Here is a 17,088-nt window from a genome sequence, read left to right on the forward strand (position 1 = left end):
TATAAAAATAAATTATGACAGGTAATGCACTTTTAACTATTTTTAAGGAACTGAACATTGTAAGATCCCCTACAGGAATATGTCAAGAAGTTAGGGGAAAGCTCATAAATCCATCTGATCAGCAGTATTATACACAGTAGTCTGTCCAGTTGTATTACATTAAAATGTAAACATCAGTCTGTCCAGGGAAGGAATCTTTAGGGAGAGGGATAAAAGATACAAATTTCAGTGCTATTGAAAAGAATAGTGATTGTTATGTGTGTGTTGCGGGGGGAGGAGCAAAATGGGGATGTCACATTGTATGTTTGGGCTTCAATGCCATTCCAATTTGTACCCTGGATGTTAATTTGCACTGAATATTGTTTGAGTTTTTGACTCCCAGTCTAGTATTAGAAGTAATAATTTACTCTTGATAGCATCATAGTTTAAGGCTCAGTGGGGTAATAGGCTGCTCTGGCTAGTATAATGAATTAAGGTTCAGACGGCTACCAAAGGATTGAAGGTATCCAAACAGGGTAATAGTTTAGACATCTGTATGAAAAACACCATAGTTCTCAATTGTAGTCCAGAATCTCCTAAACACATCTGGCTTTCAGGATGTCCCTAATGAATAGCCATAAGATATTTGCCTAAAATGGATCTAAGAGTAAGGTTAAGTTGCATATTTGGGTTATTTTATTTTTATTTTATTTTATATACCGGCAACCGTTTGCACATCGTGCCGGTTTACAGATAACTTACAAACAAGGATATATAGGCAAAGCCTTTACAAAGAACAGTTTGTAACAATAAACTCAGTAACATAGCAATAAACAAGATAAATAGGTGGGGAGGAGAGGTATATAGGTAGACAAGACAAAGAGAGAGGGAGGGGGGAGGGGGAAAAGGATACATGAGGAAAGGTATGTACAGGGGTTTGAGGAAAATGTGATAAACACATAGATTATTTACAGGCTAGTATAAGCGCAGAGGAACAATGATTGGGGGGGAGGGGCGGGTACTAACTGAAATTTTAGGTTTGAAGTTCATTGGGGGGGGTGGGTGCAGGGAGTATGTCCTGAAGAGGGGGTGTTGGTGGGGGTAGGCGGTTGGGTGAGGATGTTTGTAAGGGATGATGAAGATTGTGACTGGGGGTATGCTTGGAGGAAGAGCCAGGTTTTGAGTTTCTTTTTGAAGGTGGGTGTGGAGGTTTCGGTACGAAGGTCAAGGGGCATGGAGTTCCAGAGGGAAGGGCCTGCTAGGGAGAGGGCCCGTTTGGTGGTGGATATAAGTCTTGTGGATTTTATAGAGGGGTGAATAAGGGTTCCACGGAGCGAAGATCGGGTGGGTCTGGTAGAGGTACGTGGGAGGAAGGGGGGGTTTAGCCAGTTGTAATGTTCATTAGTAATACTTTTGTGGATGAGGGTAAGGGTCTTGTAGGTAATGCGTGAATGAATGGGTAGCCAGTGGAGATTAATGAGGGTGGGAGTAATGTGGTCTTTCTTTTTGGCATTAGTGAGGATGCGTGCAGTGGCATTTTGGAGGAGTTGGAGAGGTTTGATGTGGGAAGCAGGGAGACCAAGTAGGAGTCCGTTACAGTAATCAATCTTTGAGAAAATTATAGATTGAAGTACTGTGCGGAAATCAGAGAAGTAGAGGAGGGGTTTAAGTTTTTTCAGGGTTTTCAGGGTTTTCAGGGTTTAAGTTTTTTCAGGGTTAGTCCAAATCCAGACCGGTTGGTGAGTTCCAAAGACTGAAGTGAGTTCCAAAGACTGAAGTGAAGTTCCAAAGACTGAAGTGACTGAAGTGAGTTCCAAAGACTGAAGGTAACTACTACTACTGAGCTATGTTTTTTAAGAAATGGGCTTCAGCTGAGCTCTACGTGGTAAAATAAAAAAGTTATAGTGTCACTCTGGATGGTGTCAGGACTCAGTGGAAGTTTGTGCAAAATCTGAAGGACCATGCTGCTCTAGGAAGGTTCTGATATATTGGAGGAACCAACTGTTAACTTACTTGGGGATAGTGCATGAGTTAGGAATATGTCAAGTGCTCAGTCACTCTAAATAGCATTTAGATTTAGGGTCAAATTTAAGGATCCAGAAAAAAATAAATTAAAAAAAACTACTGCAGAACTTCAAGTATTTGGGGTATGCGATGATATATTTGCATCAAATTTACAGATCATTAAAAAAAAAAAATCAGTTTCCATCAATATTCAATAAAAACACCGCATAAAAATTATTAAAAATGCTGCAAACTGGGCCGGCTCAGTGGATGTGCTGCATACTACCATATGGAGGACTTGTGTTCAATTCATTGGTTAGGTCTTTTGCTCCTTGGCTTGGCCAGGCTCTGGATGCTGCACAAGTAGCACTCACAGTTCCTGGGGAGATGGAGACCCATTTATTGTGCAAAAGCCAGATTTCAGGTAGATGACTATAAGGTTTCAAAAGCAGCACTGGTGCATTGGCCAGTACCAATCGCTGCAATGACTGAGCTAACGTGAGTTGGAAGGGGATATAATATAGGCAAAACATTTCCCAGGTAGTTGGGAATGAAGACTCGTGGCACTGGAACCCAGCCCGATTGAACTGGAAGTGCAAAGAAGCCATGCAAAACTTCTGCTACTACCACCCCAAGGCATACTTTGGTGCTAAGCAAAATATGTTACAAAAAAATGCACTAATAGATCTAGAAGACATCTACCCATTGCTTTAATTTGACCCTTAGTCTGGTATTTGACATGCTGAGTTTGCCTATATAATGGCAGGTTTCATGGTTCCGTGAGAGTAGAATATATGAAAGCAGCCTGCTCTGCATGGGTCTGTACATGGTGGCGTTAACTGTGGTTATTAAGGTACTTTAAGGACAAAGAGCTGAAATGGCCTTCAGTATGTAGTATTTCTTTACATAGGCAGTCGTTTACAGCTGCATATTAAGTGCTGACAGTCTTGTAGTGAGGATACTGCTGGTTTCCTGTTGGATACGATACGGGCTTCTGCACACATCTGGAATGCAGCATGTATGTATGTGTGAGGGAGAGAACACAAGAGACTGAAACTGCAAGACAGAATTCCAAGAATGAAGCCCCAAGGGATCTCATAGCGTGCAAAGACAGCAGCCTCCACACATCCTGATCCTCTTAGGGTGCCAGGCTCCAAACCACATTTAGCAGAGAAAAGCACAGGGCTGGCAATAGGAAGTAAGGGGAATGTCTACCCCCCCCCCCCCGAAAGCAAAACCACCTTGCATCCAAACTAGAACTTCTCTCTGATTAATTCTGAAGCCATGTCATGTTTGAAGTGCCTTGGCTGACTACTCAGGGCAATGTCTGTAATGCAAGAACCACAGCTTTTTCTAAACAACTTCAGAGTTGTCATACGGGTGGGTGGGTGGCTAGAACTTTGTACTGGGCTGGCACTGGTTCTCTACATAAATATTATGCACATATTATTAGGACAATATGTTTCATTGAAAAAATAAAACAAACACCATGTTCGCATGACAAAGTTCCCAAATGTTTGAGCTGATGGAGGGATGTGCGTTTGGGGAGAGAAAGCACAAGAGGAGATGCACTGAAAGTAGAATCTCGTATCCAGAACAAGTATGCATTCTGAAACCTGATGAAAGTTACGTGATGTGCAGTCAAGTTCTAAGAGACCTAAATTGGTAATAGCTAATGAGATTGGCCTGAGAAAAGTTCACAACACGAGACCATTAGAAAATGCATGAAGACTTATTTTGTGTATTTATTTAGATTTAATGAATCACCCATCAAGTACAATGGGCGATGTACAACAACTTTATCATACAATATAAAATTACAGAATATAACATATAAAACCATAGAGTACATCACAATAAAAAACGGAAATGCATGGTAACAGATGCACCAGCAGCTATCCAGCCTAGAAGTGTGCTGTCACCACTAACCCCAAGCCAGAAGTTCCTAAACATTTCAGGGGAAGGACCTCATAGGACATTTCAAGTCACTGAGTATGGAAAGGGGTGGGTAGGATCCACCTCAGAGTTTGCTGAGTGGTGGGAGGGAAAGAGATGTGTGTGTGTGTGTGGGGGGGGGTTATGTCTCGCTCTTTTGATGATGAGAAAGGGGGAAGGCGGGGGGGGGGGGGGGGGGGGGGGAGGGCAGATTTCCAGGAAGTCTGGCAGTGCAATATTTCTAGATTTCTCAGAAATTGCCACATCTCCGGGAACCTTGCACCCTGTCTTCTCACTTTAACTGTGCCCTGAAATGTAGGCAAGTGTGCTTGGCACACTCCATCTTACCTCTCACCCCCTCCCTACCTTCCCCTCTCCTTCCACTCCCTTTCTTTCCTATCACTCTCATACCCTTTCCCTCTGCGCCCACTCACCCACTTCTCTCCCATCTACCTCCCTCTCTTGTCTTCTTGATCTTCTTTTGGCAGGGCCTGGCCTCCCCCTAGTGGCTATCTTCAGTGATGCAGGTTGGCTGACTTCTACCTGCAGAGCCTGGGAACCCCCCACTGCCATGCATGGCTTCTAGTTCAGTTCCACCAGCCTTTCTACTACCACCACACATGAAAACAAATTCCTCGGCGGGCCAGATCCCCCTACAGGAAGGAAAAGAATGGTGGGCCAGAAAAATGATAGCCAACGCCTGGACAGTTTGTAAACTTCTGCCCTCGATCATCCAATTATATTTTACTCTACAACTGAGGAGAGTGGTCCAAAGGTTAAGGGAGCCACTCCTCTGAAGCTGCTACTATTGTAGCCCTGGTCTCTACACAGATAATCTGAGAATTCTTTCCAAAATGTTTGACAACATGGATTTATTTTACTCCTCATTTTTGGGTAGAATAAATGATGGTTTTACCGAGACTATTAGATACCAACAGTTACTACCTCTGCACAGAAAGCAGTTTTTGTGCACATACAGGGCCTGCTTTTAAAAACCACTTACACGCTTAAAATTGGGTTTTACACATGTAAATGCACTTTACCCATACGAGTTGGCTTTTGAAAATTGCTACAATATGCGCTATTGAATTGTCCATAGGATATTCACGTGTAAGTGCACTTTACTCAAGTAAATGACTTTTTAAAATTGCTATGATAGCATGTTACATTTACACATGTAAAGTATTTTAAAACTATCTCCAAATTGTATTTTTTGCACAGAAAATGATTTCTACATCTAAATCATAATTTCTGCATAGAAAATATTTATGCACACAAAATGTGCTTTCAGCAGAGAAATCATGTTTTCTGTGCATAAAATCCCAACTATAAGTCTCAGAAGTTTCGGCACAGACTCACATTAGCCCTGAAAACTTTATTCCACCTCTGACGAGGAGTTAAGTTTCAAGAGCTAAGAAAACACAAGGTATGCCAGCACACCTCTCTGCATTGGGGGGAGAAGGGTAATAGCTAATGCCTTCATTAGCACAAGATTTGCATTAAAGCGTGCTAACCTGTGCGCACATTTTTGTTACGCACAAAACTCCTTGCTATATCTGCAGGAAAGTTTGTGCACAAGAAGTGTGCAAAACACTATGCACTCTGCAGAGGGCACCTTATTTCATCGGTCCCCTTGGTCTGGATATAAATCATATGTTGCTGTCAACGGTTATTAAGGCATGGAAGGAGGGAGCTAAAACATAAGATCTAAAAGGAAACCCAAAATTTGAGCCGGATAGAATCAATTACACATTTGCAAGATAGTCTTGATTAGGAATTAGAAAGGTGAGTGATCTTATGGTAGTGTCACCTGATCCAACAATATTGCCGTTTCACAAGCTAAAAGTCAAATACAGTATCTCTAATAGAGACTTCTTCCCACATTTCCAGGAAAAACATTTTGATTAGAATTTTATATCAAATGTCTCTTTAGAAATAAAAGGTACTGACAGACCAATTTATTAAAATTATCAGTAAATATTTTCTTGGCGCACTGTCTCCAAATGGATTTGTTTTGTGCTTACAATGAGGTTCACGCCTTGAGAGGCATGAACCTCATTGTAAGCCAAACGTATGCTGGAACACAGAACAGAAAATCTGCAGAAAAGTTAGCACATACTTGGGGGAAAGAGAGAGATTCGGTTGGATTGCCGTTATATAGCAAGCCCTACAAATAGCAAGGCGCTTAGACCTCTTTATTCCCGGTGCCATTAATCTTCTTACCATACAGCCTCCAGCATGCACTGCTCAAATCTAGTCTGCAGCTTTACACGCGCATGCGTATGCCTACATTAAGACAGCGCCGCACCGCGAGTATGCATGCAGGCGCCTGAGTGCACGGGGAAGAAATGCCTTCCTGGCCTACCATGCAGCTTGACTGAACGAAACTGCAATGTGGGGCCTAGCAAAAACTGCTCAATCTGCCGACCCATGCTGCCTGCACTCTCCACTAACTCCCCAAAGACGTGAGAGGAGAAAGGTAGGGAATGCAGAGGGAGAGAGCGACCTGGCAAAGAAAAGGAGGGGGCGTAACACTTCCCTCTTATCTTTTTTACCTGAGCTCAGCCCTTCTCTGGCTGACAGCACAATTGGGTCACCAGCTGTGGGGGAGAGGGCACAAATCTTCACTGCTGAGCTCTCCCTTGTCCTTTTTAAGTCTAAACTGCTCATCTGAGGAAGAGACCAGTCAGGTGTCATCTCAGAACTCGAACTCTGCATCTCTTCTTCTATCTTTTTTTTTTTTTTTAATTTAACATGAGCAGTCTCCACAGGGAGATGCATGTCCACCATCTGCTGGGGATGGAGAATACTGGCAGGCTGATGTCGGGGCAGGGCTATATGACAGCAAGTCAGTTTTACTCTGTCTCCATCTGCTGACAGATGTGATAATCCACTGCTGTGGTATGGCCTGCCTGAGTGCAGAGGAAAAGGATCAATTTAAAATGATTCACAAGTGATTCACCCTTCAGAGGTTTCAAAGGGTTTTTTTTTTTAAACACATTTTTGTCAATTGTTTCAGCCTGAAGTAGAAGCTTTTATACATTGCTTTTGGAAACGTACATATATTCAGAAACTTTGGGGAAAACAAATCAGATCCTCTCCTGATGAATCAACTATCCAGATACCTTTAGTATCCTAAGTGGTATTGCTGGGTATAATTCCGGAACATCTGTGTTTAAATTAAAACTAAGCAGAACCAGTTATCAATAGCATTATCATTAGCCAAGTAGCATATACTGGCTATATGGAATGAGAAAGAAGCTCCAGCCTTCCATAAGTGGAATAAATGTCTTTAGGCAAAACTGCTGCTGACATAAGCAATGAGGCAAATTCTTTAACGTACTGCAAACCCTTTATTGAAAGCACACCTATTAATGGAAAACAATGTAAAAGCCAACTGTACCGAGTATGGATATCAACCCTTTGGATTTGGAAAAGTTTGTATTTGAATGGCTTTTCTGCAAGTACTATGGTGTCATGTGAGGCGAGTAGGGAGAGTTTTTCATATTTTTTTTAATTTATCTGGTATAAACATTTGCTTTTGGTTTCTCTGTAAGCCATATGAAAATACATTATAAATGTTGATAGGTTTATAGCTCTTGTTTTAAAATATAAAGTACATCCAAGTGTATCCCAAGTCTTAAAATGTGATAAATGTGAATACTGTGCTGAATCAAAAGAGATGTTTTAAATAATGTGGGAACATTTGCTGTAAAAGATCCACACAGGTTTATCTATGTATTTATATTATATACTGTAACAGTTCTTTTGCTGCATGCATTTTGCCCTACAATCTAACCATTTTCCTACAGCGTATGCCAAGACCATTTTCCTACAGCGTATGCTCTTCCATCCTGTCTTATCTGGATGGAAGAGCACTGGCTTGGGCTTCTCCGCTGTGGGAGCGCGATGATCCCACTTGAAGGATCTTACCGGGTTTTTGGAACTGCTGAAATCTGTATTTGATGACCCTGCCCGGTACACTACAACAGGATCTACATTGGTTCATTTGAAGCAAGGTAATAAACCTGGTTGATGAATCCCCTACATCTCCAAGCTGGTGGAGAAAGCGAATACTGAGGTGAGGCATGTGGGACAAAGCCGTCTGAGTCCGACGGACGCAACGTATTCATTGTGGATATCCTGAAAATCAGACCTATTTGTGGTATCCAGGACTGGAGTTCCCTACCCCTGCTCTTGCAGATAAAGCTATTTGCAACAGTCAGAATTAGCTGTTATGTAGGCTCAGGTGACTTCTTCCATGTCTCCTCCCAGCTTTGGGGCTTCTCTCAAAGTGTGTACTGCTCAGAAGCCCATGTCCTGACCCTTTATATTTCAAGTGTGGCTCCTAGCATGCCTTACTCTCTAAGGATGTTCATTTATTTTTTTAATTCAATAAAATATGCACACAAATTCCATGAAGGTTTACCATACAATTTTACATGTGGCTATAAAAAAGGCACAGAAAACATGCTCAGCATGCTTCTCAGAAGCATGCTGAGCATGTTCCAGTATCTCCTTTATTTTCCTGGGGCTTGCCCCATGATTGTTTGGTATAATGAACAGGTGCTGCACGGGGAAGGAAGGAAGTTTGTTATGATATCTGTCAGACTGTAGGTGGGGGGAGAAAATTACACTGCTTGAAGCCAACTTTTCCCGCTGCAAGAGGCAAATTTGAAAATTGTCCTTCTTCAGTGCGGCTGAAAGCCCATGTGCTGCCTCTCGATGCACAGACGTAGCCGCATTGAGAGGAGGCGTTCCCAGGGATGGGTTAGGTCAAGGGAGGAAAACTTGCAGAGACTGCATTTTCCTGTCTATGCGCGTTATTTTCCATGAAAATAAGGGCAAATGTCTATGGGACTTTGTACCCACTGCAAGTTTCAAAGCGAAAGTACAAATGTACTTTCACTCTAAAACTTTGTGCAAAGTCTGCGAGTAAAAAGCATCCTCAGACTTTATCCCAATGTGGACAGTTTAAGACTTGTCCAATGTCATGAGGCTGTGGTGGCCCAGCTGTGTTCTCTTACCACTGCAGCCTTATGACAAAGGGATGATTTTTAAACTGGGGGTGGTCATATCTAATGATCTTAAGGTGGCCAAACAGATGGAAAAGGTGATAGCAAAAGCCAAAAAGATGCTTAGGTGCACAGGGAGAGGAATACTCAGTAGAAAAAGGGAGGTAATATTGCCCCTGTATAAGTAAATCCCTGGTGACATCTCATTTAGAATACTGTGTTCAGTTCTGGACAGCGCACCTTCAAAAGGATATAAACAGGATGGAATTGGTCCAGAGGGCGGGGTCTAAAAATGGTCAGTAGCATTACATTCACTTCCCTTTTATATGTAGGTAACTAAGAAATACATCCTGTTTATTCTTTCCTTACACAAGTTGATCTTGATGGGAATACAGAAGCTTTAAACAGAACCTCCTTCACAGGGAAGAGGAAAGAGATTCTTGAGGGTGTCCTTGTATCCTATTAAAGTGGCCAAGAGGGGAGGAAAGAAATTGCAAAAAAGAGGGGCTAGAAAAGACAAGCTCTGGGTGGCAGAATGAGAGGAAAGATAAGCTGCAGGTGGAAGTCACTGAGTAGAAAGACAGGCTACAAAGCAGAGATAGGAAGACAGTGAGGCATGAGAGGCCACTGGGCTGGGAAGCAAAAAGAAAAAAGGAATCTTTAAGGTGAAAGAAACAGCTGGATGCTGAGGATGCTAGGGCAAGAGAGAGTTTAGGGAGGGTGGGAAAAAGACAGGTTAGACTGGAATTGTAGATATACCATACCAAGAAATAGTCAAAATGAGATAAGAAAGGAAAGCCAGCCTCGAGAGGGAGGAGAGAGAAAGGGAAAAGGCTGAAAGGCAGATAGAGAAGAGATAGAAAGCAGAGTTGCTTACCTATAATAGATGTTCTCCTAGGACAGCAGGATGTTAGTCCTCACACATGGATGACATCATCGGATGGAGCCCGGCATGATAAACTTATGTCAAAGTTTCTGGATCTTTGACTAGGCATACTGAGCATGCCCAGCATGCCCAATACCATGCCTCCACGCAGGGTCCCTCTTCAGTCTCGTAACCTAGAATTATGATAAAAAATAAAAAAATATGAGAAACCCAACTCCGCAGGGTGGCGGGTGGGTTTCGTGAGGACTAACATCCTGCTGTCCTAGGAGAACACCTATTAAAGGTAAGCAACTCTACTTTCTCCTAGGACAAGCAGGATGGTGAATCTCTAGTTCAGACTGCTCCCCAACACAAAAAGGGGACCAACAAGCACCAATCAGGTGCCAATGGGCATAACAACTTCAGTGCTCTTGGTAACAGAGGGGGAGACAGCCTGAACCCAAACAATGGGCCCTAGGCAGGGAGAGTTGGGTTCTACACCTCAAAGAGATTCTGAAGAATAGACTGGCTGAACCTATTATCACGTTGGCAATCCCTATCCAGACAGTAGCAAGATGCGAATGTGTGGAGAAAACTCCATGACGTAGCCTTGCAGATCTCCTCCACGGGAACTTGCAAGTGTGCCACCAATGTTGCCATGGCTCTGACAGAATAAGCCTCGACATGACCCCCTAAGATGCAGTCCCAGCTGGACATAACAGAAGGAGATGCAATCTGCTAGCCAACTAGATAGGGTCTGTTTGGCAACAGCAACACTCAACCTATTCCTATCAAAAGATATAAAAAGTTGGGTGGACTGTCTATGGGCTTCTGTCCGCTCCAGATAGAAGGCTTTGGCTCTCTTGCAATCCAAACTGTGCAGTGCTCGTTCGCTTTGGTGAGAATGGAGCCTGTGAAAGAATGTTGACAGGATGATTGACTGGTTAAGATGGAAATCTTTCACCACCTTAGGCAGGAACATAGGGTGCATAAGCAAGACCACCCTGCCATGATAAAACTTGGTATAAGGTGGATAAGTCACTAAGACTTGGAGCTTGCTGACCCTGCGCACAGAAATGATCACCAGCAAAAATATGACCTTCTAGGTCAGGTACTTCAGGTCACAGGAGCATAGTAGCTTAACGGGAACTTTCATCAGCTGAGCTAGCACCACATTGAGGTCCCAAGACTCAGCAAGAGACCTTAGCGGAGGCTTCAACTGAAGCAGGCCCCACATAAAGGGTACAACTCTAGGCTGTACAGAGAAGGGTGTGCCATCTATACCATGATGGTACACACCAATTGCACTTAGATGAACTCTAATGGAGTTGGTTTTCAAGCTAGCCTCTGAAAGGTGTAGAAGGTAATCAAACAGTTTTTGTGTGAGGCAGGAGAACAGATCTAGGGCTTTCTGCTCACACCACACGGAAAACCTCCTCCACTTCAAGTCTGTAGGACTTTCTAGTGGAAGGCTTTCTAGAAGACAATAGGACCTGAGAGATGACATCTGAAAGATTAAGTGGCTGCAGGATCAGCCTCTCAACATCTAGGCTTTGAGTGACAGGGCCTGGAGATTGAGATGCCATAGCCTGCCCTGATCTTGCATGATGAGATCTGGGGAAGTCCCCAGACTGATCGGTCTCCAGAAGGATAACTTCCGAAGGAGTAGAAATCAGGTCTGTCTTGGCCAATTAGGGGCTATAAGGATCATAGTCCCTTGGTCCTCTCGAAGCTTCAGGAAAGGAAAGCCTTCATCACCAGAGGAATCAGAGGATACGCATACAGAAGAACCTTGCCCCAATGGTAAGCAAAGGCGACCAAGGCTGGCTTGCCGTCTGAGCTGTACAGGGAGCAGAACTGAGTCACCTTTCTGATGCAGGGGGATGTGAACAAGTCCACGTCTGGATTTCCCCAAAGGCAGAAGATTCAATTCACCACCCCCTGGTCCAGTGACCACTTGTGGGGTCTGAAGGCTCGACTCAGTCTGTCCACTATGATGTTCTCCATTCCGGCCAGATACATGGCTCCGAGTACCATCCCGTGGGACAGGGCCCAGGACCAGATCTTAATTGCTTCCCGACAAGAGAGGTACGATCCTGTACCTCTATGCTGGTTGACATACCACATCGCTACTTGGTTGCCAGTTAGGATCAAGACAATTTTGTTGGACAGCTGATCTCTGAAAGCCCACAGAGTGTACCTGATTGCCTGAAGCTCCAGGAAGTTGATTTGACACCATGCTTCCTGGGAGGCCTATAGGTCCTGGGTGCGGAAACCCCTCTGCATGAGCTCCCCACCCCAGGATGGACGCATCCGTAGTAAGAACAATTTGGGTAGGGGGAGTTTGGAAAGATATTTCTTGTTGCAAATTCGAGAGAATTCACCACCAGGACAAAGAATCCCGGTCAGACTGAGTGATTCAGATGTGGGCCTAGAGATTCTGGGTGGACTGGCGCCACTGCGACCTCAGGGTCATTGGGCTCTACGCATGTGTAAGCATACCAAGGGAGTAACATGGACGGTTGTGGCCATGTGGCCCAACAGCCTCAATATGTGCCGAGCTGACATTTGCTAGCTCTGTTGATTTACTGCCGCTATGGACACCGAGGTGACTGCCCTGGATTGTGGCAGGAAGGCTTTTGCCTGAGCCATGTCTAGCAGGGCTCCTATAAAATGCAAATCAAGGTGATGGGCTGAGATGGGATTTTGGGTAGTTGATGACGAACCCTAGTGACTCCAACACGTGGATGGTAAACGCATGGACTGATCCGCCCCTGCCTGAGAGGCACTTCTGACCAACCAGTCATTGAAGTAAGGGAAAACATGCACTCCCAGCCTGCGGAGGTGCAGCCCACCATGGCCAGGCATTTTGTAAGGACTCACGGGGCAGACATTAGCCCGAATGGGAACACACTGTTTTCCCACCACAAATCAGATATACTTCCTGTGACTTGGGAAGATCTTGATGCGCGTGTACGCGTCCTTTAAATTGAGGGAGCATAGCCAGACTCCTTTTTGCAGGAGGGGGAATCAGGGTGCCCAGGGAAACCATCTTGAACTTTTCTTTTTTAGAAATTTGTTCGAGGCCCTCAGGCCTAGGATGGGACGGAGTCCCCCTGTTCTCTTTGAAATCAGCAAGTACCGGGAGTAGAATCTCTGCCCTCTTTGCTTTGGTGGGACAGGTTCAACTGCTCTGGCCATTAAGAGGGCAGAGAGCTCCCTTAACAGTACTTCCTGATGCACTACTGGCCCCCAAAATGGGCAAGGAGGAGTTTTTGGCAGGACACCCAATAGATTCAATTGGTACCTTTGATGGACGACGGACAGAACCCACTGGCTCAAGGTTATACTAGTTGGAGATCTGAAGCCCACAGGCATGCCATTCTATGGGCGCCGATTCCCGCTGCAGAGGCATCGTAGGTTGACCAAATCTCGAGTTTTCCACACTCCAGGCCCTATCGCACCAGCAATAAGAAGGTCTCTTGCTGCTGTTGAGGCAGCCACTCGGCCATCTCCTGCACCTGCTTCCAGAGGTTGCATGAGAAATTGGCTCATATAGACCAGATAGGAGGTGATGTGAGAAATGAGCATGGCGGCCCCCTAGAGCGTCCATTGCTCTGTGATCTATCCCCGGGGGCGCCGAGGCATGGGTCCGACAGCCTTTGCCCTCTTGAGAGTGGATTCGACCACTACCGATGCTTTTCGAATCCAGAAGCTTGCTGGACGAGGTAAACCCCATCTACCTTCCTGTATACCGGAGGTACTGTGAGGGGGTGCTCCCAAATCCTCAGTAGCAACTCCTTAAAGATCTCGTGCACCAGGACCGCCACGATCTCTTTAGGAGCCTCCATGAACTGGAAGATTTCCAGCATCTTGTGCCTGGCATCCTCCTCTGTCATCAACTGAAACGGGATGGCCTCAGCCATCACCCTCACAAAACTTGTGAAGTTCAGGTTCTCTGGTGGAAACCTCCTTTGTTGCTCTGGAGGAGATGGCTCTGAGGGGAGACCCTCTGAGTCCTCAGAGGAGAATTCCGCAGAGTCATCCTCCCAGGGGTCATATGGGGCCTCATCCTCACTGTAAGAACATAAGAAATTGCCATACTGGGTCAGACCAAGGGTCCATCAATTCCAGCATCCTGTTTCCAACAGTGGCCAATCCAGGCTACAAGTACCTGGCAAGAATCCAAAAACTAAAGTATATCCCACACTACTGATGCTAGTAATAGCAGTGGCTATTTTCTAAGTCAACGTGATTAATAGCAGGTAATGGATAGAGCCCTAGGTGCTCAGCCTTCGTCCAGTGGCATGAGCACTGGTGGCACAGACACCAGCCCCGGCAAAGCTGGACGGGGGGCTTCAGGCCTCGGTGCCCCTGCTGGCCTCGATACAACTTCCTCCTCAGATGAACTGGCATTGAGCACCAAATCGGTTGGGGGAAGCATCACTGCCTCGCCGGGCTTCGATGGCTTCCTGGGAATAGACCAACTGAGTTGGTAACTCACTGATAAGCACATTGAGCCATTCCATCAGCGATTCCAGCAGAGAGAGTGCTGGCATTGGCACCATCAGTGCTACTGGCTTGATGTCCTGCAAGGCCAACTTGACTGCCAACTGGATTCTGCACTCTAACACCTCCTTGAAAGTTGCCGATGCCAGAATCAACTGGGAGGCAGGAGGGGTGGCCAGACAACTGACACCAGGACTGGTGGAGACCGTCGTGGACCCCCAGTATCGATGGAGGATGGGCACTCCTCACCGAGGGGTCATGTCAGGGGCATCATGGCATGCGCCGGTGCTGTCCAGAGCCCGGCACTGTGCATTGAAGGTGATCGGTGCCAATGCTTCCTCGGCTTCCCTTGTGCTCGGCCCGGTCATTTCCCGGTGTCGAAGTCGATGAACCAGACATCCTTGACCTGGAAGAAAATCGACAGGTGCCAGTCCCCGGCGCCCCCATCCATCAGCGGCATTGACAGGACCAATGGCCCCACTGGTATCAATGGCTCAGTGTCTATTGGTGCGGCTCCAAGGAACTTTGTGCCGATGCTGCCAATGCCGATGTTAATGGCTCTGACTCTCTAGACACAAAGAGCTTTTCCATCTTGTCGAGTCGAGCGTGACACCGGGTTCATTTGGGTTCATTTGTTCACACAAGCAGCAATCCCAGACATCATGTAATGCCCTCAGACACAGGATACATACCTCATGTGGGCTTACCGAACTGCTGAAAAACCTGACTGAGAGGATAAGGGGAACCGAAGAGGGACCCACGTCAAAGAAAACATGCGAAAAACCAAAAATTATCGGTGGACAAGTTTTCCAAGGTGAAAGCTTCCAACATAAAAGAGACTGAAGAGGGACCCTGCGTGGACACGTGATATATAGGGCATGCTGGGCATGCTCAGTGTGCCCAGTCAAAAGTTACAGAAACTTTGGCATAGGTTTTCCATGCCGGGCTCCATCCAATGATGTCACCCATGCGTGAGGACTACCATCCTGCTTGTCCTAGGAAAAACTACCAAAATGGAACAAGGAAATAATGAAGAATACACAACAGAAGATTAAATTAGCAAGATGCAAACTAGTAAATCTTGAAAGGAAAATAAATTAAATATAGTGGCAATAATACTATGCTTATGTTGCTACTTAAGAACACAAGAAATTGCCAAGCTGGGTCAGGCTGAGGGTCCATCAAGCCCAGCATCCTGTTTCCAATAGTTGCCGATCTAGGTTACAAGTACCTGGCAAGTACCCAAACATTAAGTAGATCCCATGCAACTAATGCCAATAATAGTGGCTATTCCTTAAGTCAACTTGATTAATAGCAATTAATGGACTTCTCCTCCAGGATCTTATCCAAACCTTTTTAAACCCAGCTACACTAACTGCACTAACCACATCCCCTGGCAACAAATTCCAAAGCTTAATTGTGTGCTGATTGAAAAATAATTTTCTCCAATTTGTTTTCAATGTGCTACTTGCTAACTTCATGGACTGCTCCTTAGTCCTTCTATTATCCGAAAGTGTTAATAACTAATTCATATTTAGCCATTCTAAACCTCTCATGATTTTATAGATCTCTATCATATCCCCCCTTAGCTGTCTCTTTTCCAAGTTGAACAGCCCTAACCTCTTTAGCCTTTCCTCATAGGGGAGCTGTTCCATCCCCTTTATCATTTTGGTTGTCCTACTCTGTAACTTCTCGGGTGCAACTATATCTTTGCGGCAACTAGAATTGCACACAATACTCAAGGTGCGATCTCACCATGGAGCAACACAGAGGTATTATGACATTTTCTGTTTTATTCACCATTTCCTTCCTAATAATTCCTACCACTGTGTTTGCTTTTTTGACTGCTGCAGCACACTGAACTAACAATTTCAATGTATTATCCACTATGACACCTAGATCTTTTTTCTTGGTGGTCGCTCCTAACATAGAACCTAACATCATGTATCATCAGCATGGGTTATTTTTCCCTATATGCATCACCTTGCGCTTGTCCACATTAAATTTCATCTGCCATTTGGATGCCCAATCTTCCAGTCTTGCAAGGTCATGCTGCAATTTATCACAACCTGCTTATGATTTAACTGCTCTGAATAATTTTTTGTCATCTGCAAATTTTATCACCTCACTTGTTGTATCCATTTCCAGATCATTTATAAATATATTCAAAAGCCTGGTCCAAGTACAGAACCCTGAAGCACCGTACCGTTAACCTTTTTCCACTGAGAAAATTGACCATTTAATGCTACTCTGTTTCCTGTCTTTTAACCAGTTTGCAATCCACGAAAGGACATCACCTCCTATCCCATGACTTTTTAAGTTTTCTTAGAAGCCTCTCATAAGGGACTTTGTCAAATGCTTTCTGAAAATCCAAATACATCACATCTACTGGGTCACCTTTATCCACATGTTTAGTCACCCCTTCAAAAGAATATAGGAGATTTGTGAGGCAAGACTTCCCTTGGGTAAATCCATGCTAGCTGAGTCCCATTAAACTATATCTATATGTTCTGGGATTTTATTCTGTGTAATAGTTTCAACTAATTTTCCTGGCACTGATGTCAGGCTCACTGTTCTATAGTTTCCTGGATCGCACCTGGAACCCTTTTTAAATACTGGGGTTACATTGGCCACTCTCCAGTCTTCAAGTACAATGGATGATTTTAATGATAGGTTACAAATTTTTACTAATAGATCTGAAATTTCATTTTTGAGTTCTTTCAGAACCCTGGGATGTATACCATCTGGTCCAGGTGATTTGCTACTCTTTAGTTTGTCAAT

General features: G+C 44.6%; 1 protein-coding gene across 1 annotated transcript in view; it reads right to left on the bottom strand.

Annotated features, from left to right (window-relative positions):
• Window positions 1–17,088, bottom strand: part of DNAJC17 (DnaJ heat shock protein family (Hsp40) member C17) — an 89,083-nt gene that overhangs the window by 26,325 nt on the left and 45,670 nt on the right. The window lies entirely within an intron of this gene.

Source organism: Rhinatrema bivittatum, chromosome 4 (genome assembly GCF_901001135.1).
Source record: "Rhinatrema bivittatum chromosome 4, aRhiBiv1.1, whole genome shotgun sequence".
In the NCBI taxonomy this organism is placed as follows: Eukaryota; Metazoa; Chordata; class Amphibia; order Gymnophiona; family Rhinatrematidae; genus Rhinatrema; species Rhinatrema bivittatum.